The sequence below is a fragment of the Procambarus clarkii genome, chromosome 88, assembly GCF_040958095.1.
Source record: "Procambarus clarkii isolate CNS0578487 chromosome 88, FALCON_Pclarkii_2.0, whole genome shotgun sequence".
In the NCBI taxonomy this organism is placed as follows: Eukaryota; Metazoa; Arthropoda; class Malacostraca; order Decapoda; family Cambaridae; genus Procambarus; species Procambarus clarkii.
The window spans coordinates 13,874,941-13,897,440 of record NC_091237.1 but is presented as its reverse complement, the minus strand read 5'-3'; the positions used below and the strand labels follow the sequence as shown (position 1 = coordinate 13,897,440).

At 46.9% G+C, this 22,500-nt stretch overlaps 2 protein-coding genes across 13 annotated transcripts in view; one reads left to right on the top strand and one right to left on the bottom strand.

Moving 5' to 3' along the window:
- Positions 1–22,500, bottom strand: part of LOC123745872 (rho family-interacting cell polarization regulator 2) — a 287,993-nt gene that overhangs the window by 239,269 nt on the left and 26,224 nt on the right. The window contains exon 1 of one of the 12 annotated variants that reach the window (XM_069317534.1): positions 5,625–5,684. The exons of the other annotated variants lie outside the window; for them this stretch is intronic. The gene's annotated coding sequence lies outside the window, so the exon portion shown is untranslated. Of the gene's footprint in view, positions 1–5,624; positions 5,685–22,500 lie in introns of those variants that run through there. 12 annotated transcript variants of the gene reach the window in all.
- LOC123745879 (zinc finger and BTB domain-containing protein 17) overlaps positions 14,358–22,500 on the top strand; it is a 583,396-nt gene continuing 575,253 nt past the window's right edge. The window contains exon 1 of the mRNA XM_069317537.1: positions 14,358–14,491. The gene's annotated coding sequence lies outside the window, so the exon portion shown is untranslated. The remainder of the gene's footprint in view (positions 14,492–22,500) is intronic.

The window sequence follows — 22,500 nt, the reverse complement described above, 5'->3', positions numbered from 1 at the left end:
GTTTCTTGCAGTGTTTCTTGCATCCATTATCTATTATTTTACTCTATTATGTAGTTGTATATAAATATTTCCTTTGTTATCTTATTCAAACTTTGTTGATACCAGGAGATGGGTCACGTTTAGAGGGGGGGGGGAGGTATACTCTCACAGGTGGGTGACACACTCACAGGTGGGTGACACACACTCACAGGTGGGTGACACACTCACAGGTGGGTGACACACACTCACAGGTGGGTGACACACACTCACAAGTGGGTGACACACTCACAAGTAGGTGACACACTCACAGGTGGGTGACACACACTCACAGGTGGGTGACACACACTCACAGGTAGGTGACACACTCATAGGTGGGTGACACACACTCACAAGTGGGTGACACACTCACAAGTGGGTGACACACACACACAGGTGGGTGACACACACTCACAGGTGGGTGACACACTCACAGGTAGGTGACACACACTCACAGGTGGGTGACACACTCACAAGTGAGTGACACACTCACAGGTGGGTGACACACACTCACAAGTGGGTGACACACTCACAAGTAGGTGACACACTCACAGGTGGGTGACACACACTCACAGGTGGGTGACACACACTCACAGGTAGGTGACACACTCATAGGTGGGTGACACACACTCACAAGTGGGTGACACACTCACAAGTGGGTGACACACACACACACAGGTGGGTGACACACACTCACAGGTGGGTGACACACACTCACAGGTAGGTGACACACACTCACAGGTGGGTGACACACTCACAGGTGGGTGACACACACTCACAGGTGGGTGACACACACTCACAGGTGGGTGACACACTCACAAGTGGGTGACACACACACACACACACACACACAGGTGGGAGAGACATGATACAACTGCTCACAGTCGGAAAGTGAGGCAGGTGTAGAGAGGCAGAAGAGTGTGAAAACAGATGTGTGAAAAGGGAGGGAAGAAAGTGTGACAGGTGTAAGTGTGATGGGGGGGGGGGGGGTCGGGAGGGAAGTAAGTCAGGCAGGGAATGGTGGTGTGGGTGTGTGTGAACTAGGTTGGTGTCGCTTTAAACTTTCTTCCCCAGTAATACCTGAAGCCCACCTCCACCCATGATGACTTCTCTCTCTCTCTCTCTCTCTCTCTCTCTCTCTCTCTCTCTCTCTCTCTCTCTCTCTCTCTCTCTCTCTCTCTCTCTCTCTCTCTCTCTCTCTCTCTCTCTCTCTACCTCTCTCTCTCTCTCTCTCTCTCTCTCTCTCTCTCTCTCTCTCTCTCTCTCTCTCTCTCTCTCTCTCTCTCTACCTCTCTCTCTCTCTCTCTCTCTCTCTCTCTCTCTCTCTCTCTCTCGCTCTCTCTCTCTCTCTCTCTCTCTCCCCCTCCCTTAGGTAACCACACACACAAAACACACACATACATGCACCTATCGTGGAGCCCATCTTAAAAAGCACATAAGGAAGTCTGAAAAGGTGCAGAAGTTTGCAACGAGACTCGACCCAGAGTTGCGAGGGATGAGGTACGAAGAAAGGAACTAAACCTGACGACGTTAGAAAGGAGTGAGAGGGGTGGGGGGGGACATGATACAGACGTATAAAATACTTAGGGGGGGGGGACCGAGGCTGTAGTGTGTCTGGAGCACCAGTCACTGTCTCGGGTTTTCTCCTTCATGCTGCTCTGTCCACACTCCTTGTCACGAAGGGCCCTGTTCCCGTGGTTAGTTCCTGGACGGAGAGGACGAGTAGTAGGGATATAGGTCTGATCAGGTATCCTTTGGAGGAGGATAAGGGTACATAAGGGGCATATCTGGCCGACCTCTCACGGTGTTCAAAAATGGAACTTGATAAACACCTTCAAGAGATAGCTGATCAACCAGGCTGTGATTCATACGCGAGGCTGCGCGAGCAACTGCGCCCAACAGCTTGGTTGACCAGACCACCAACCAAGAGGTCTGGTCAGAGACCGGGCCGCGGGGACGATGATCCCTGGAACCAACAACAGGTAGTCAGCAGGTAATCTATATAAGACTACAATAATCTTCTGATGACGACTATGCAATCTACACAAGACAACCCGAGAGCACCAATGCTATCCAACTAATTATTTTCCCGCTAAAACGCATTCTTTTCCCGCCAAAATGTATTCTTTTCCTGCCAAAATGTATTCTTTTCCCGCCAAAACGCACTTTTCCCGCCAAAATGTATTCTTTTCCCGCCAAAATGTATTCTTTTCCCGCCAAAACGCATTCTTTTCCCGCCAAAATGTATTCTTTTCCCGCCAAAATGTATTCTTTTCCCGCCAAAATGTATTCTTTTCCCGCCAAAACGTATTCTTTTCCCGCCAAAATGTATTCTTTTCCCTCCAAAACGTATTCTTTTCCCGCCAAAATGTATTATTTTCCCGCCAAAATGTATTATTTTCCCGCCAAAAGTATTATTTTCCCGCCAAAATGTATTATTTTCCCGCCAAAATGTATTATTTTCCCGCCAAAATGTATTATTTTCTCGCCAAAACTTATAATTTCCCGGTAAAACGTATTATTGTTTACGCCTCAAGATATTGCTTTCCCGCCCAAACTTTCTAAAGGTTGGTATTGAGGTGGAAAGTCAGAAGCGCGAGGTCGCTCAGGGGTTGTTAAAGACTTTAGGAAAGGACTATTAAGAAGAGGAAATGAGGCAATCGGTTGTAATTTGAAGCTTCTCATCCTTTCTTTAACAATCAACCCCTCCCCCCCCCCCCTCCACACACACGCGCACGCACGCGCACACACACACACACACACACACACACACACACACACACACACACACACACACACACACACACACACACACACACACACACACACACACACACACACACACACACACACACACACACACAGGGGGCCTCGTAGCCTGGTGGATAGCGCGCAGGACTCGTAATTCTGTGGCGCGGGTTCGATTCCCGCACGAGGCAGAAACAAATGGGCAAAGTTTCTTTCACCCTAAGTGCCCCTGTTACCTAGCAGTAAATAGGTACCTGGGAGTTAGTCAGCTGTCACGGGCTGCTTCCTGGGGTGTGTGGTGTGTGGGAGAAAAAAAAAAAAGTAGTTAGTAAAACAGTTGATTGACAGTTGAGAGGCGGGCCGAAAGAGCAAAGCTCAACCCCCGCAAACACAACTAGGTGAATACACACACACACACACACACACACACACACACACACGCCAGCCATATGGAGAGCGCCGGCGGTTACACCGTTAGCGGAAGAAAACACCGCTACAAGTTTCGACAATCAATCACCGTCGAAATGCGAGGCAGAGAACTTTAGCGGAAACGCAAGTCGTTAAGAGCAGCAGCAGCGACGGAGGAAGAACTCCGGTGCAAGAGAAGCTGCGACCAGAGATGACACAGACGTGAGACACTCAAGCAAGGAAGCATCGCCAGCCTCCTCGCTTGAGAGTCTTCACCACCAAGCGCAAGAAGCACTTGACAGCTGCAGCCGGTCCGCTGCCTCAGTCCCCCTCGTACACACTCTGGCTCCTTGTATGTATTCCGGCGCTGTTGTACATATTCCGGATCATCGTACATATTACAGCAGTAAGATATATGTAAGATATATAATGTCTCCAGCTATGCCTTACCCTTCTTGGGCCTCATTTAGATTATATGCAGCTCAGTTGCAATCTGTGGCATAGCTTGGGCACACATTATCAAAGAGGAAAATAACTCAGGACATGGTTCAACATGTTCCATGTTTGTAAACAAATCGCACGTGTCATTGACGCCTGCGCGCCAAACACCAGTCGTAAATCCGGGTTTTTTAAATTGGTCTGAAGTTAACTCCGAGTTTTTCCTTACGGCACATGTCAGCCCGATGCTGCATTAATATTAAGGGTCCAAATCCCAGCGTAAATGTAGCGAGACTCAAACTTTATAACCACCCTATCATCATCTTGTTACGACCCGTATAGCCACCGCACCACACAGACTCCACCACACCTCACCACCACCACAAACTTCCCCACACCACCACCACCACCACCGGCACCACCACCAACGTCTACACCCACCACACAGGCTCCACCACACCACACCACCACAACAAACTTCCCCACACCACCACCACCACCACCGGCACCACCACCAACGTCTACACCCACCACACAGGCTCCACCACACCACACCACCACCACAAACTTCCCCACACCACCGGCACCACCAGCACCACCACCAACACCTACACCCCAACACGGCGCCCCATTAAACCACCACGACTTGCTTCATCTTACCCACTAACGCCACTATCGCTATACTCTACTGTAAATCATTCTTGTAAATGGTTTACGACTAGACAAAATGAATCATGTTTCGCAGAGGTCACGAGGAAGCCACAAGGGCAAAGGTTAGGTCAAAGGTCACGTGATATTGAGAAGGTACAAGGAAGGCACAGCAGGTTGATAGGGTTTAGAGATGAGGTTGTATGGTAGAGCCTGTTTGGCCTGACCCACTGTTGCATGCAAGATTTAGGAATGAATTGGCAGGACAGTGAAAAGTGTGCTCACCTAGTCTTGCTTGCAGGGGTTGAGCTTCGGCTCTTTGGTCCCGGGGAAGTGTGGGGAGGGGGGGGGGAAGATGTTAAGTGCATTGGGCATAGAGAGAAAGCGAGAGGGATGAGAGTGTAGTAGAAGGAAATGATTTGTGAAACTGTTGTGGTTGGCCCTGTGGCCACCGGGTCTTCATCCCATACCTACACCTTCTCTTTTCTGTAGCGGGAGTTCCCTCCTCTGTCATATCCCTCTACAGAAATACTTCTCTGTAACCATGTGCATTTTGAAGTAACTTGTGACTCATTTGGGAATATTACCTTTATAAGCCAGTTTCCTTCCTCCCTGTACTGACCTATCCTGGAAACCTGATCTAAATTGGTTGCTTTCCCCTTCCATATTTACTTTTGTTAGGAATGTTCCTACAACATTTCAGCACCATGTTTCCAATCTTCTTGTATAGCACCTTCAAATTCCTTCACTCCAACAATCCCTGTTGATCTGTTCCTGTCTAGCAGCTGACCACTGTTCTTCGCGGCTCCCTGAGATGTGGCTGCCTGTATGGCCACCTCCCTTTTCATAATGTTCTCCAGTGTGATTTTCTACAAAGCAGGCCTGGCCTCTGGTTAGGAGCTCCGTACCTAAGACTCGTTTGTGCCTTTTTGAGAATAGGTTGGCTTTTATTTGAGAGAGAGAGAGAAAGAGAGAGATGATGATGGAGGGAGGTAGCAGGCAAGAGGGTGTTGGGGGGGGGGGGTCACCAATCCTTAACTGCTTGCCTCTGTTCACTCACCACAGTAATTAGAGCCCTACTTGTAAACTTAGTGGTATGTCGTGTTCCCGGAAATACTGCTCCTGGAAAGGCTTACCATAATCGATGGAAAATAAATGCTATGAACCTTCTAGGTACATATATCTATATCTATATATATATATATATATATATATATATATATATATATATATATATATACATATATATATATATATATATATATATATATATATATATACATATATATATATATATATATATATATATATATATATATATATATATATATATATATATACACACACAAGTATGCGAGTGTGGTTACCTTGCCTGTGGGAGTGTGGCTGGCGGACGACTGGAGAGGTGAAGCAGACAGTGGCCGCCTTACCTGGGGAGACAATAAAAAACAAAGTTCAGAACACGGCGACTATATTGTTATCAATATTGACAGGAGAGTACAGTGGTGTACTGTTGATAACTGTTAGTGTATTGATGGTTCATTGTGGTAAGACTTCACTATACTCTCTCTCTCTCTCTCTCTCTCTCTCTCTCTCTTGCTCTCATTTGTGGTATTTCTCGTTACATATGAATGGATGGGAATGTTCTCACGTAAATGTTCACATCTAAATGTTCTCAGGTAAAGGGGGTTTGCAGGATCGAGCCTGAACACCGACTTGTCACACACCTGTGTTGTCCTGTGAGCCCCAGGACAACACACCAGTGGAGGCCACACCTGTGTTGTCCCAACACACACACACACACACACACACACACACACACACACACACACACACACACACACACACACACACACACACACACACACACACACACACACACACAGTGAGCTGCCGTCCGTGCTGGAGTGCCAGTGAGCCAGAGGGCCACAAGCGACAGTGTCACACACTCACAAAATAAAAGTTAGAAGTGTAAACAGGTGAAGTGCCTGAGTGTGATGGAGAGGAAGGTGATCAGGAACATGGGCAGGGAAAGTGAGCAGGCAGCAGGCAGCAGCAGGGAGATGGGCAGGGAAAGTGGGCAGCAACAGGGAGATGGGCAGGGAAGAAATATCCTCCAGGCTGGGACATGGAGGATATTTCAATCCCATGCGAAGAGTGCAAGGCCCGCACGCCACCCCCTGCCCCCCCCCCCCCACGCACACGCACACGACCCTGCACTCACACCCAGGTGAGTGAACGCACGCACACACATATCAATTGCGTAGACACGCACGCACGCACATACCACAGCGTGCGAATACAGAGTTATCAGTGGAGGACATCTAAGCATGATAACGCAGGCATCATAAGACAGATAAACACAATTAACTATTCCTAGAAGCCGTGCTTGATCAAGCATAAAAGGACATTTAGGAAGTGCTTGGAGGTCTCACATCTGGCGCCAGAATGTGAACCAAGACAATAACGAGTAATAACGCCGGTCCGCGTTAACAATGGCCAGTTGCTCGTTAATCATACCCCAACACCCCCCCCCCCCCTTTCGTTAATGAATGTAAAACGGTTTAGACACAATTCACAACTGATGATGTCAACCCGTCCTCAGACCAGGCTCGTTAAAGCTGCGGCCCGATCCTCTATGACGCATTCATAAATTGTAACATATTGTTTATTAAAAATACGTTTTCTCTGGTTTATATATTAATATTATTATATAGTAGAATTTTATTTATAGCTAGGCATAGGTTAGGTTAAGTGTTTAGGTTCTGTTGGCGATTATTTGTATTTGTAGTACGTGGGTGAAGCATTTATAGCGTTGTGGTTCGAACACAATTAGTCCGTATTTTCAGGAGGCCTCTGACCCGACTACCTACATGGTGGTTTGATCAACCAGGCTGTTAGACGCTGCTACTCACATTCTACCGTGTGAGAGCTGATCAGGTAGCCATTGGAGGTGTTTATCAAGTTCTCTTGTAAACATCGTGAGAGGCGGTGTTGACAAGTCTTGGGCCCCTTCATGTTGACAGAGTTGTCTGTCATCGTAAGTGGAGAGGACGTGTTGACAGCGGACTAGGATTCATCAAGCCACTTAAGTGTTCCGTTACAAGACCTGCGAATGTACCACAAGAAGGTAATTCCTCCATTATGCAGTCTTGGGCTGTATTTAGCCAACAGTTTACGAGCTGGTAAACTCTGCCAGGTCATTCTCCACCTCGGCTTGTTATACACAACTTCGTAGAGCTTCCCACCTCGTAAACTGTTTAGTAAGTGCAAACTAAGCCGCTATAATCCAGGAAAGATGTGTACATTTAGTGAGTGATGCTAGCTGAGTCGTGGCCCAGGAGCTGGTGAGTCAGAAGGTGGTGAGTCAGCAGGTGGTGAGTCAGCAGCTGGTGAGTCAGTAGGTGGTGAGTCAGGAATGAGGCGTAACTCACTGTTCCTCATGCAGAACAAAGTCCCTCACATAGGCACTGAGTTATTTTTCCTGGTGCATCATATTGTACATGTTGTAGCTAGTTAGGCCTTCCAAACAGTAGGCTTTACGATCTGTTGTTGCTGTGGGTGAAGCCTTTTACTACCACACATTTGTGCAATGTCTACCCGCTGAGGCCCTGAATGCCAGGGGCCAGATTCACGAAGCAGGTACGCAAGCACTTACGAACCTGGGGCCAGATTCACGAAGCAGGTACGCAAGCACTTACGAACCTGGGGCCAGATTCACGAAGCAGCTACGCAAGCACCTACGAACCTTTCCATCTTTTCTCAATCTTTGGCGGCTTTGTTTACAATTATTAAACAGTTAATGAGCTCCGAAGCACCAGGAGGCTGTTTATAACAATAACAACAGTTGATTGGCAAGTTTTCATGCTTGTAAACTGTTTAATAAATGTAACCAAAGCCGTCAAAGATTGAGGAAAGATGTTCACGTTCTTAAGTGCTTATGTAACTGCTTCGTGAATCTGGCCCCAGGTTCGTAAGTGCTTGCATAACTACTTCATGAATCTGGCCCCAGGTTCGTAAGTGCTTGCGTAACTACTTCATGAATCTGGCCCCAGGTTCGTAAGTGCTTGCGTAACTACTTCATGAATCTGGCCCCAGGTTCGTAAGTGCTTGCGTAACTACTTCGTGATTCTGGCCCCAGGTTCGTAAGTGCTTGCGTAACTACTTCGTGATTCTGGCCCCAGGTTCGTAAGTGCTTGCGTAACTACTTCGTGAATCTGGCCCCAGGTTCGTAAGTGCTTGCGTAACTACTTCGTGAATCTGGCCCCAGGTTCGTAAGTGCTTGCGTAACTATTTCGTGAATCTGGCCCCAGGTTCGTAAGTGCTTGCGTAACTACTTCGTGATTCTGGCCCCAGGTTCGTAAGTGCTTGCGTAACTACTTCGTGAATCTGGCCCCAGGTTCGTAAGTGCTTGCGTAACTACTTCGTGAATCTGGCCCCAGGTTCGTAAGTGCTTGCGTAACTACTTCGTGAATCTGGCCCCAGGTTCGTAAGTGCTTGCGTAACTACTTCGTGAATCTGGCCCCAGGTTCGTAAGTGCTTGCGTAACTACTTCGTGAATCTGGCCCCAGGTTCGTAAGTGCTTGCGTAACTACTTCGTGATTCTGGCCCCAGGTTCGTAAGTGCTTGCGTAACTACTTCGTGATTCTGGCCCCAGGTTCGTAAGTGCTTGCGTAACTACTTCGTGATTCTGGCCCCAGGTTCGTAAGTGCTTGCGTAACTACTTCGTGATTCTGGCCCCAGGTTCGTAAGTGCTTGCGTAACTACTTCGTGAATCTGGCCCCCAGGACATTACTTCACTTCAACATCCAGTTAGAATAATTTCTTGGGAACAATGGTGGAAACTCTGACAAGTTTCCTGTCTCCATTGAGGCCTCGAGAGATAGTGGTCCACAGGTAAATACAGGTAAATATGTACATTTTCATATGTGCTAAGTTGACAGGGGGAGAGTGCTGCTACACTACATTTTGAGTTACATTTTACATTACATTACAGTTACAAAATACAGTACATTTACAAAATGTTACACTACATTTTGATATTGGGCCAACACCTACAGCAGGTGATTGAAATGCTTTCATAAAGGTGAGGTGAATAGGTGTCCACACCTGAGGGAGTAGGTGTCCACACCTGTGGGAGTAGGTGTCCACACCTGTGGGAGTAGGTGTCCACACCTGAGGGAGTAGGTGTCCACACCTGAGGGAGTAGGTGTCCACACCTGTGGGAGTAAGTGTCCACACCTGAGGGAGTAGGTGTCCACACCTGTGGGAGTAAGTGTCCACACCTGAGGGAGTAGGTGTCCACACCTGTGGGAGTAGGTGTCCACACCTGAGCTAAGAGGTGTCCACACCTGAGCTAAGAGGTGTCCACACCTGAGCTAAGAGGTGTCCACACCTGAGCTAAGAGGTGTCCACACCTGAACTACGAGGTGTCCACACACTGGATTTATACCAAGTAATATTAAATCAATATAGTTACGCATCTGTACAGGTGCACTCGCCTGTTGTTGTTGGTCACATAATTATATGTTGTAACAACCTTACTGGCTCGTGTATGTTAAGGGCGACCTCTCACAACCTGGAAGCACAGAACCTTCTTGCAACACTGCAAGAGACAATCACTCGAGGATGGAGGACAACCCTATACTAAGAGAACGGCAAGAGGAACAAGAATGGTGTGCTTAACAAGCAGAGTACACAAGCAGAGTACACAAGCAGAGTACACAAGCAGAGTACACAAGCAGAGTACACAAGCAGAGTACACAAGCAGAGTACACAAGCAGAGTACACAAGCAGAGTACACAAGCAGAGTACACAAGCAGAGTACACAAGAAGAGTACACAAGCAGAGTACACAAGCAGAGTACACAAGCAGAGTACACAAGCAGAGTACACAAGCAGAGTACACAAGAAGAGTACACAAGCAGAGTACACAAGCAGAGTACACAAGCAGAGTACACAAGAAGAGTACACAAGCAGAGTACACAAGCAGAGTACACAAGCAGAGTACACAAGCACAGGACACAAGCAGAGGACATTCTTGGCAACTAGACACTCTTTTGAGTCAGTCACATAAAGAAGTAATTGGACAGTCGGCAAATGGAATGAATTTGGGGGAGGGAGGGAGTGGTGTGAAGAGCAGTTAGGCCTGTGTTAAAGCACAGGAGGATCAAGCACAATGACACATTACAAAAGGGACAGCCAGCAGGTGAGGAGGGCGGGGGCCAGGAGCTGCAGTTCAACCCCAGCACACACAACAAGCTAAAGACCTTCACACACATATCTTCCTTCCTCTCTTTCCTCCACCACGCCTCTCAGGTGAGTACGTTTACCATCAATCTCCATCACTTCCTCCTAGCGTCAATCTCTCCTCCCTCCCTCAATCCAACTCTCACTGTCTCCCCCCCCCCTCCCTGCCTCCAAACACTCCCTCACTTCCCTCCTCCCCACCCAGCCTCCCAGGTGGGCATCTCTCCATCCATCTCCATCACTAGCATCCATCTTACCACAATTTACACTCAAAGATTCCAGCATGTATTTCTCCGGGGTAAGCACAGAGGAGAGCGTGTACACACGGTAAACAAGATAAATGCTACGCTAATGTAACGGGAAATCAAGCGGAAAATTAGAGTAATCAGAACTAACACGTCAAACTAGTTAAATATCAAGTAAATGTTTAAATGGATTAAATAGGTAAACACCATTTAATATGATGGTTAGGTTAGGGAAACAATGTAAACACACACACACACACACACACACACACACACACACACACACACACACACACACACACACACACACATACACACACACGTACAAGGGGACACAGGTGGCAGCTGAGTACCCAAATGAGCCACAGAGATATTAGAAAGAAGTTCTTCATTGTTAGAGTAGTTAGTAAATGGAATGCACTAGGAAGAGATGTGGTGGAGGCTGACTCCATACACAGTTTCAAATGTAGATATGATAGAGCCCAGTAGGCTCAGGAACCTGTACACCTGTTGATTGACAGTTGAGAGGCGGGACCAAAGAACCAGAGCTCAACCCCCGCAAACAAAAGTAGGTGAGTACAACTAGGTGAGTACAATGGAAGTTAGAGTACAAACAAGACATAACCCAAACATTGTAAACAATAAACATATAGTACAAACTAATGTAAACATAAATCGGAGTCCAGCAAAACATAAGGTAACCAAACACGAGACAAACACACTGAACCAAACATCTCCCGCCCACTCCTGTCTTGGGAGTTACCCCTCCCCCCCTTCCCCACCCCACCCCTCCCTCTCCCCCACCCCTCCAACAACAAACCCCTCCCCCCCCCCCGTGTCAAATTAACTTCAGTATAATGCGGTTAAGAGCGGATAAATAAGGGGTCTAAGGGAGGAGGAGGGAGAGGGGGAGAGAGAGGAGAGAGAGAGAGAGAGGAGAGAGAGAGAGAGAGAGAGAGAGAGAGAGAGAGAGAGAGAGAGAGAGAGAGAGAGAGAGAGAGAGAGAGAGAGAGAGAGAGAGAGAGAGAGAGAGAGAGAGAGACAGAGAGAGAGAGACAGAGACAGAGAGAGACAGAGAGAGAGACAGAGAGAGAGACAGAGAGAGAGAGAGAGAGAGAGAGAGAGAGAGAGAGAGAGACAGAGAGAGAGAGAGAGAGAGAGAGAGAGAGAGAGAGAGAGAGAGAGAGAGAGAGAGAGAGAGAGAGAGAGAGAGAGGAGAGAGAGAGAGAGAGAGGAGAGAGAGAGAGAGAGAGAGAGAGAGAGAGAGAGAGAGAGGAGAGTAATAAAGATAAGGACATAGGATAGACGTGGATATCTAGAGTCTAGACGAAGAGATAGCTAAGGAAGGGAGGAGAGGAAAGGTTGAACATAATAATGAGTCAACAAGAGTAGATAAAGGAGGAAGAAGCGTGGGAGGGAGAACTGAAGGAGGGAGAAGTGAGAGAGGGAGGGAGGGAAGGGGGGGGGAGGAAGAAGGAAGAGTTAAAGAATGTTATGACTGCACCCTACCCCCCCCCTCCCCCCCCCCCCCCACTCCATGCCTCTCCCACTCAACAAACAGCTTCCTCCGCCCCCCCCCACTCACCCCCCCCCCTCCGACAGCACCAGTCAGGGCACTTGCACCACCGGCGCACCCTCCAACACTGCCTCCAACCTCACCCCTCCAACACTGCCCCCCAACCCCACCCCTCCAACACTGCGCCCCAACCCCCACCCACCACACACACACATTAAAAAAATCCAGACTGTACACCACTTCCTCCAAATCTGCCGACATTGGTGTGTCCGTAAGCCTACTAGGCCTACACCTGTCAATAGGCCTATCTAAATGCATGCTAATTTTGCCTACTACGTCACTGCCCGTCTCTCCCTGGTGGCGACTGGCCCATACGACGTGTAAGGGCAGGCTTGTGTTGAAGCCCCCGGGGGCCTGAACCTAACCCACACTAACGTATATATATAATTTTTTAATTTTGCCCCGAGGGACGAGTTTAGTGGGCAGCGCCACTCATCCTGTGAGTGGACACACCGCCATAGTGACAGTATTGGGCAGCGTCACTCATCCTGTAGGTGGACACACCGCCATAGTGACAGTATTGGGCAGCGCCACTCATCCTGTGAGTGGACACACCGCCATAGTGACAGTATTGGGCAGCGTCACTCATCCTGTAGGTGGACACACCGCCATAGTGACAGTATTGGGCAGCGTCACTCATCCTGTAGGTGGACACACCGCCATAGTGACAGTATTGGGCAGCGCCACTCATCCTGTGAGTGGACACACCGCCATAGTGACAGTATTGGGCAGCGTCACTCATCCTGTAGGTGGACACACCGCCATAGTGACAGTATTGGGCAGCGTCACTCATCCTGTGAGTGGACACACCGCCATAGTGACAGTATTGGGCAGCGCCACTCATCCTGTGAGTGGACACACCGCCATAGTGACAGTATTGGGCAGCGCCACTCATCCTGTGAGTGGACACACCGCCATAGTGACAGTACTGGGCAGCGTCACTCATCCTGTGAGTGGACACACCGCCATAGTGACAGTATTGGGCAGCGCCACTCATCCTGTGAGTGGACACACCGCCATAGTGACAGTATTGGGCAGCGCCACTCATCCTGTGAGTGGACACACCGCCATAGTGACAGTATTGGGCAGCGCCACTCATCCTGTGAGTGGACACACCGCCATAGTGACAGTATTGGGCAGCGCCACTCATCCTGTGAGTGGACACACCGCCATAGTGACAGTATTGGGCAGCGCCACTCATCCTGTGAGTGGACACACCGCCATAGTGACAGTATTGGGCAGTGCCACTCATCCTGTGAGTGGACACACCGCCATAGTGACAGTATTGGGCAGCGCCACTCACCCTGTGAGTGGACACACCGCCATAGTGACAGTATTGGGCAGCGCCACTCATCCTGTGAGTGGACACACCGCCATAGTGACAGTATTGGGCAGTGCCACTCATCCTGTGAGTGGACACACCGCCATAGTGACAGTATTGGGCAGCGCCACTCACCCTGTGAGTGGACACACCGCCATAGTGACAGTATTGGGCAGCGCCACTCATCCTGTGAGTTGACACACCGCCATAGTGACAGTATTGGGCAGCGCCACTCATCCTGTGAGTGGACACACCGCCATAGTGACAGTATTGGGCAGTGCCACTCATCCTGTGAGTGGACACACCGCCATAGTGACAGTATTGGGCAGCGTCACTCACCCTGTGAGTGGACACACCGCCATAGTGACAGTATTGGGCAGCGCCACTCATCCTGTGAGTGGACACACCGCCATAGTGACAGTATTGGGCAGCGTCACTCACCCTGTGAGTGGACACACCGCCATAGTGACAGTATTGGGCAGCGCCACTCATCCTGTGAGTGGACACACCGCCATAGCAGCATGTCCAACACTGTTCATCTTGTCACTTGCTAACATAAGGATAAAACAGAGGAGGATCGACTCCAGGAACCCACTTGAGGAGTAACTCCTGGAAATGTATTACATTTTGCTGCGAGAAGTTGAGAAGTTAAAGGTAACACCAATCATGTTAACTGTGTGTGTGTGTAATTACCTAAGTGTAGTTACAGGATGAGAGCTACGCTCGTGGTGTCCCGTCTTCCCAGCACTCTTTGTCATATAACGCTTTGAAACTACTGACGGTCTTGGCCTCCACCACCTTCTCACTTAACTTGTTCCAACCGTCTACCACTCTATTTGCGAAGGTGAATTTTCTTATATTTCTTCGGCATCTGTGTTTAGCTAGTTTAAATCTATGGCCTCTTGTTCTTGAAGTTCCAGGTCTCAGGAAGTCTTCCCTGTCGATTTTATCAATTCCTGTTACTATTTTGTACGTAGTGATCATATCACCTCTTTTTCTTCTGTCTTCTAGTTTTGGCATATTTAATGCTTCTAACCTCTCCTCGTAGCTCTTGCCCTTCAGTTCTGGGAGCCACTTAGTAGCATGTCTTTGCACCTTTTCCAGTTTGTTGATGTGCTTCTTAAGATATGGGCACCACACAACAGCTGCATATTCTAGCTTTGGCCTAACAAAAGTCATGAACAATTTCTTTAGTATATCGCCATCCATGTATTTAAATGCAATTCTGAAGTTAGAAAGCATTGCATAGGCTCCTTGCACAATATTCTTAATGTGGTCCTCAGGTGATAGTTTTCTATCTAGAACCACTCCTAGATCTCTTTCTTTATCATAATTCTTTAAAGATTTCTCACATAATATATAGGTTGTGTGGGGTCTATGTTCTCCTATTCCACATTCCATAACATGACATTTATTAACATTAAATTCCATTTGCCAAGTGGTGCTCCATATACTTATTTTGTCCAGGTCTTCTTGAAGGGCATGACAATCATCTAAATGTCTTATCCTTCCTATTATCTTAGCATCATCAGCAAACATGTTCATATAATTCTGTGTGTGTGTGTGTGTGTGTGTGTGTGTGTGTGTGTGTGTGTGTGTGTGTGTGTGTGTGTGTGTGTGTGTGTGTGTGTGTGTGTGTGTGTGTGTGTGAACTCACCTAATTGTACTTACCTAATTGTGAGTGGGCAGACACACACACACACACTTTGTGTGTGTGTGTGTGTGTATGTGTGTGTGTGTGTGTGTAACGTCTGTGGTTGTGGTGTGCTTGTGAGCGCGCGCGCGTGCGTGTACGCAACTAACCTATCTATACCCTTGTCAGAGTGCCAACCTTCGCCTGCCCGTTTCACTCCTCAAACGTGGGTCATAACTATCACTCCCTGGATAGGGATATCAATCCTTATGGATTGATATCCCTATCCAGGGATAGGGATATCTGGCTCAGCAGTAATTTAATCTGTGACTCCTGGGTACACTTATCTTGAGGAGCAAAAACATAGACATTAAGGAATCTCCAAAGGACCTATTGGCCCATACGAAGCTGCTTCCTTATATATAACCACCCAAACCCATTCAAAAGCAGTCTCCGTGGTGTAGTGGTAAGACACTCGCCTGGCGTTCCGCGAGCGCTATGTCATGGGTTCGTATCCTGGCCGGGGAGGATTTACTGGGCGCAATTCCTTAACTGTAGCCTCTGTTTAACCCAACAGTAAAATGTGCACTTGGATGAAAAAACGATTCTTCGCAGCAGGGGATCGTATTCCAGGGACCATAGGATTAAGGACTTGCTCGAAACGCTACGCGTACTAGTGGCTCTACAAGAATGTAACAACTCTTGTATATATCTCAAAAAAAAAAAAAAAAAAAAAAAAAAAAATACATACATACATACATATGTATGAATCCAGGACCAATGTCCCCACAGCTAGTGAAAACAATATTACTCTCCCTCATCAGTGGTACACAAATATCGGATTTCTGCAAAATGTGCAGTAAGGCTACTTAGGAGAAAATCATTGGGAGAGGACGGGGAATGGAACCAGCATCCTGAGTAGTAACCTGGGGTTATAAATCGCGATATTGTGACATCATTGTGTATTATGAAGCCTAGTTAGGGCGGACGGTCTGAGGCTTACAACGTGTTCTCTGATTGGTGCGTTATATTAGGCCTCAAAAAGTGTATTGTTTATTATTGGTGGAGAATGTTTACAAGACTTCCGGGTAGGGAGATGAGAACTGTATATACATTGTTATACTTGCTTGGTAGGTTTATATATATATATATATATATATATATATATATATATATATATATATATATATATATATACATATATATATATATATATATATATATATATATATATATATACATATATATATATATATATATATATATATATATATATATATATATATATATATATATATATATATAAACTCATCTGTGCTTATCAGATATCTCTCGTCTGTACTGGAGGAGGGTACTTGGGTACTGTAGGAGGGTTATATCTTGGTTATCTTGAGATGATTTCGGGGCTTTAGTGTCCCCGCGGCCCGGTCCTCGACCAGGCCTACACCCCCAGGAAGCAGCCCGTGACAGCTGACTAACACCCAGGTACCTATTTTACTACTAGGTAACAGGGGTATAGGGTGAAAGAAACTCTGCCCATTGTTTCTCGCCGGCGCCCGGGATCGAATCCGGGACCACAGGATCACAAGTCCGGCGTGCTGTCCGCTCGGCCGACCGGCTCTCGAAGGGTAGTTGAAGCTCACGGCCCCACAACTCATCCTAAGCCTCACCCTACTAGTAGTCCCTATAACGCACCCATGCCAATAGATTTACATCCAGGTCCCTAATTACTGCTGGGTGAGCAGGGGCGAACAGATAAGTATCGGTAGCCTAGACAACCCTCCCTGCCCAGGGCTCGAACCCTGCCGAAATCGCTGGCGAGGCGTGGAGCGAGCGTGCAGCCACTGCGCCTCAGGCACTGCTACTGTCAATGATCTACTTTCATATTGATCTACTTTCATACTTAATCTACTTTCACGTTGATCTTTTCAGGATTTCCCTCATTTGTTTCTCTATCAAATGAAAGCTCTATCAAGGTCGCCTGACAGCTGGGTGGACAGCGCTTCGGATTCGTAGTCCTGAGGTTCCGGGTTCGATCCCCGGTGGAGGCGGAGACAAATGGGCAAAAAGTTTCTTTCACCCTGATGCCCCTGTTACCTAGCAGTAAATAGGTACCTGGGAGTTAGACAGCTGTCACGGGCTGCTTCCTGGGAGTGGAGGCCTGGTCGAGGACATGGCCACGGGGACACTAAAGCCCCGAAATCATCTCAAGATAACCTCAAGATATCATCTGCGGAGGTGCTTTTGTTATTGGCTTTTTGCTCACGTGACACAGAGCTCGGTGTCAGTTTCTGCTTCCTGCATGGAATGCTGTTTTTTTTTTTTTTTTGGTCATTTCCTCATTGTGGTATGAATGTCTTAGTTTGTGTACTGTCTTTGTGGTCGCTGTGTGAAAGTTCATGTTCCTTTGCTGGGATATGTGTGGTAACCTGATTACTTCAGTGTATATAAAGTTGTATAATAGTTGTATTCAGTTGTATGATGTCTTTTCCATCATAGTGTTTAGTCTACTTCTGGGAGCCGACGGCTAAGCGGTCAGAGCACTGGACGCATGATCCTGTGGTCTCGGGTTCGATTCCGGGCGCTGGCGAGAAACAATGGGCAGAGTTTCTTTCACCCTGATGCGCCTGTTACTTAGCAGTAAATAGATACCTGGGAGTTAGTCAGCTGTCACGAGCTGCTTCCTGTGGGTGGAGGCCTGGTCGAGGACCGGGCCGCGGGGACACTAAAGCCCCGAAATCATCTCAAGATATACTGTACTTAGCCTCACATATCTGTGTTGTTGTTGTTTAAAATTCGCTACCTAGAACAAACAGTTCCAAGTAGCACAGGCTATGGTGAGCCCGTGTGTCGTGTTGGAGTGTGGCCGCTTACCTGTCCTCTTTCCTCCACCCTATATCCCCGTCTCTCTACCCCACCTCCTGTCTATTCTCCCCCTTCACCCCCCCCCCCTTCTGCTATCCCTTCTACCTCACCTCCCCTTGTCTCTATTTTCCCCTCCTTCCCCTTTCCAAGGCACTCCCTCCCCCCTCCCTCTTCTAAGACCCCTCTCCCTTTCTCCTTCCTAGAACCTCCTCCCTCTCACCCCGTCCATCAACTCCCCTCAACTGGTCTAGGACACGGACACACACACACACACACACACACACACACACACACACACACACACACACACACACACACACACACACACACAACCTACAAAATCCTCAGAGGAATCGACCGGGTAAACAAGGATAAACTATTCAACACTGGAGGGACGCGAACAAGGGGACACAGGTGGAAACTGAGTACCCACATGAGCCACAGAGACATCAGAAAGAACTTTTTCAGTGTCAGAGTAGTTGGTAAATGGAATGCATTAGGCAGTGATGTGGTGGAGGCTGACTCCATACACAGCTTCAAATGTAGATATGATAGAGCCCAGTAGGCTCAGGAATCTGTACACCAGTTGATTGACGGTTGAGAGGCGGTACCAAAGAGCCAGAGCTCAACCCCCTCAAACACAACTAGGTGAGTACACACACACACTCTACACTTTCACCTTCCTAAAACTGAATTCGAATTTAATATAAATTAACAAATTAACAAATTATTTAATATATAATTTAATATAAAATTAACAAATTATAATATAAATTATAATTAAATTGTTGAGTGGACAATATAAACAATTACATTATTATTATTATTATTATCGTCATAATTCTAGACAATAGAAATATTATATTATTGTAATTGTTGATATAATTGTATGTTTCGAAGAAACTAATGACTGATTCACTATCATCATACCGAACATAACAGTAAGAATTTGATGATGGTTTCAGATGTTCTCCAAGACACACGAAGGCTTCCTGTCCCGCCCCCACAGGGACACCCAACTCTTACAGGTAAAGAACACCTCGAGGGCAAAGATGTATGAGTTCATACACTACTGCTGTTCCTGCTGCTGTTGTTACTGCTGCTGTTCCTGCTGCTGTTGTTACTGCTGCTGTTCCTGCTGCTGTTGTTACTGCTGCTGTTCCTGCTGCTGTTGTTACTGCTGCTGTTCCTGCTGCTGTTGTTACTGCTGTTCCTGCTGTTTCTGCTGCTCTTACTGTCTTTTCGTGATTTTGTTGTTAAAGATTCGCTACCTGGAATAAGAAGTTCCAAGTAGCACGGGCTATGGTGAGCCCGCTCCCTTTTAGTGAGCTCTACACTCAAGACAATGTTGTATGGACGATCTCTGGTGGAGCATGGAGGCTGACTCAGCGTATGGTGCATGATTCATGACGCATGACGCATGCGTCATGCGTCACCACGGCTCACGACGCACGCGTCACCACCGACCATACGCTCGCTTGAAACACATTTGAAGGGTTCAAGCCCCGCATTGCTCCAAGTGATTTCGCATAGATCACTGTGATTTCCTTGCTTATCATTCATATATATATATATATATATATATATATATATATATATATATATATATATATATATATATATATATATATATGTTTAAACTATCCTTGAAACAATCTATCAATCCCCACCTCTTTTACCCGGTAATCTGTTCCATAGATCAAAAACTCCTGTTTCCAACCCAGTATTTACCCAGGTCTTTCCTGAATCTAAACTTATCCAGTTTATATCCATTATTCTATATTGTGTTTTGGGCTGATACATTTATAGCCTAATCTACATTGTCATTGTTATTGTCTTCATCCATTTGTATACACTCCTTACTCTTCGTCTGTCTGGAGAATGTAAATATATCTTTTTCCTCTCTATATATGGAGGATTTCTAAGTTTTAGGATTAAGTTCGTCATCCTTCTCTGTTCTCTAAGTCAATTTGTATCCATTCTATTTAGCGCAGACCAAGAGTAAAACACATAAACTAAATGGGGCATAGCAAGACCAGCATAAAGCAAGGGAATAACATTAGATGTCTTCTGAGTAATGCTTCAAGACGTATCCTTCAATCCCGGTATTCTATTTGCTTTATTCCGTAATTTATGCATTGATTTTTTGGGCTCAAGAGCCCTACTTATCATGCCTGAGATCTTCCTCACATTCTGACGAGCCAATTGTGATATAGACTTTGATATTTGGTAACGTTATTATAGAGAATAGGAACGACAGAACAGTTAGAATATAACGCAACAGGTAAAACAAGTGTTGTAGGAGAGGCCATAGAGAACTAGGGGTTGTTGTTGTTTAAAGATTCAGCTACTCGGAACAAGTTCCAAGTAGCACGGGCTATGGTGATCCCGTAGTGGACTTACCTGGCACAGGAGCGGGGCAAGTAGCACGGGCTATAGTGAGGCCGTAGTGGACTTAACTAGCACAGGAGCGGGGCTGTAACTTGGAAGTAGGGCCTCACTGCCCAGTAATCACTGTTAGGTCAGCACCCCCTCACTTCCTCCGAGTCAGTTACCTCACCACCTCACCGCCCCACCACTCCCCTCATCATATATAGCCATCGTATATTTACACAGTGGGGGATCCCCGCCTCGCCCGCACCTGCAGCGCCAGCAGCAGCAGGAGGAACCCAGCACCTTGTTCTCTCGTATCTCCATCCAGCCTTGTATCCGGTTCTATGGCTCTGTATCACCTCCCTAGCCACGTGTGTCCTGTACCTCGTCTCCTGTATCCTGTACAGAGAGAGAGAGAGAGAGAGAGAGAGAGAGAGAGAGAGAGAGAGAGAGAGAGAGAGAGAGAGAGAGAGGTGGAAGTTAAACAGTGAATGTGCATTTTCTATTTGTGCTTGCAAGATCGTGCTGTTAGCTCTTGGACCCTGCCTTTCTAACAATCTATTTTTCATCTATTATGTTTACTACATATATTTCTCTTTACCACACATACACACACCCAGGAAGCAGCCCGTAGCAGCTATGTAACTCCCAGGTACCTATTTACTGCTAGGTGAACATGAGCATCAGAGGGAAAGAAACTCTGCCTACTTGTTTATGCCTCGGCCGGGAATCGAACCCGGGCCCTTAAGACTACGAACCCCCTAGCGCTGTCCACTTAGCCGCGCGCCCCCATGGTGTGTGTACTCAACATGTTGTACTCACCTGGTTGTGCTTGCGGGGGTTGAGCTCTGGCTCTTTGGTCCCGCCTCTCAACCGTCAATCTACTGGTGTACAGATTCCTGAGCTTCTCGAGCTCTATCTCATCTACATTTGTGTCCACTTGTGTAAAGGAGGAAATGTATATGTTTATCTCTCAGAATGTTCGGTGAGAACAATATTCTTACTTCCTATGCTGTTACCTCAATATTTAGAAGTTTCTCAACACGGGCTCCTTCCTCATCTAGCACCGGGAGGTGTTCACGCTCAGTACCCGCTAAACACACACCGAAACTACGACGTTGCTACAACGTTCGAACAAGTTTTAACACCTCCTAACCAGTTTTAACAACCAATATAGCAAGTTGTAACAACGTTCTAATACGTCATAAACACGTTAAGCCAAGATGTAACAACTTTATTACAAGTTGTAACAAGCGGAAAATAGAGACAGTTTCGGTTTGTGTTTCCAGGGTAGTGACTACATGGAAGCTGGCATGAGCTCCTCACAAATTTCTTGAATCATTTTCTGTATACTGGCCTCCCCCCTTTTTCGTAACCTGGGGCCAGATTCACGAAAGCACTTACGCAAACACTTACGAACGTGTCCATCTTTCCTCAATCTTTAACGGCTTTGGTTACATTTATTAAACAGTTTACGAGCATGAAAACTTACCAATCAACTGTTGTTGTTGTTATAAACAGCCTCCTGGTGCTTCCGAGCTCATTAACTGTTTAATAATTGTAAACAAAGCCGCCAAAAATTGAGAAAAAATGTACAGGTTCGTAAGTGCTTGCGTAAGTGCTTTCGTGAATCTGGCCCCAGGTCACTTGGTCATTCACTGTCATTTTCCTTCTTATCAGGTTATGTGGGAGTTCCGGTTGTCCCTTTGCTTTGCAGGTAATACGATTTTCATAGTTTCTTTCTGCCAATCATCTTATTTTATATAGACATTCCTGCCCCTGTTGCATTTAACCCGTTTTACCGTTGTCCTTTGCCTTCTGTTTTTCCTCCACTCCCTCCTGCTTTTTGCTCTTGTTTCCTGACACTGTCTATTGAACCACGGGTTATTATATGTTCTACTGCTTCCTGGCACTGTCTATTGAACCACGGGTTATTATATGTTCTACTGCTTCCTGGCACTGTCTATTGAACCACAGGTTAT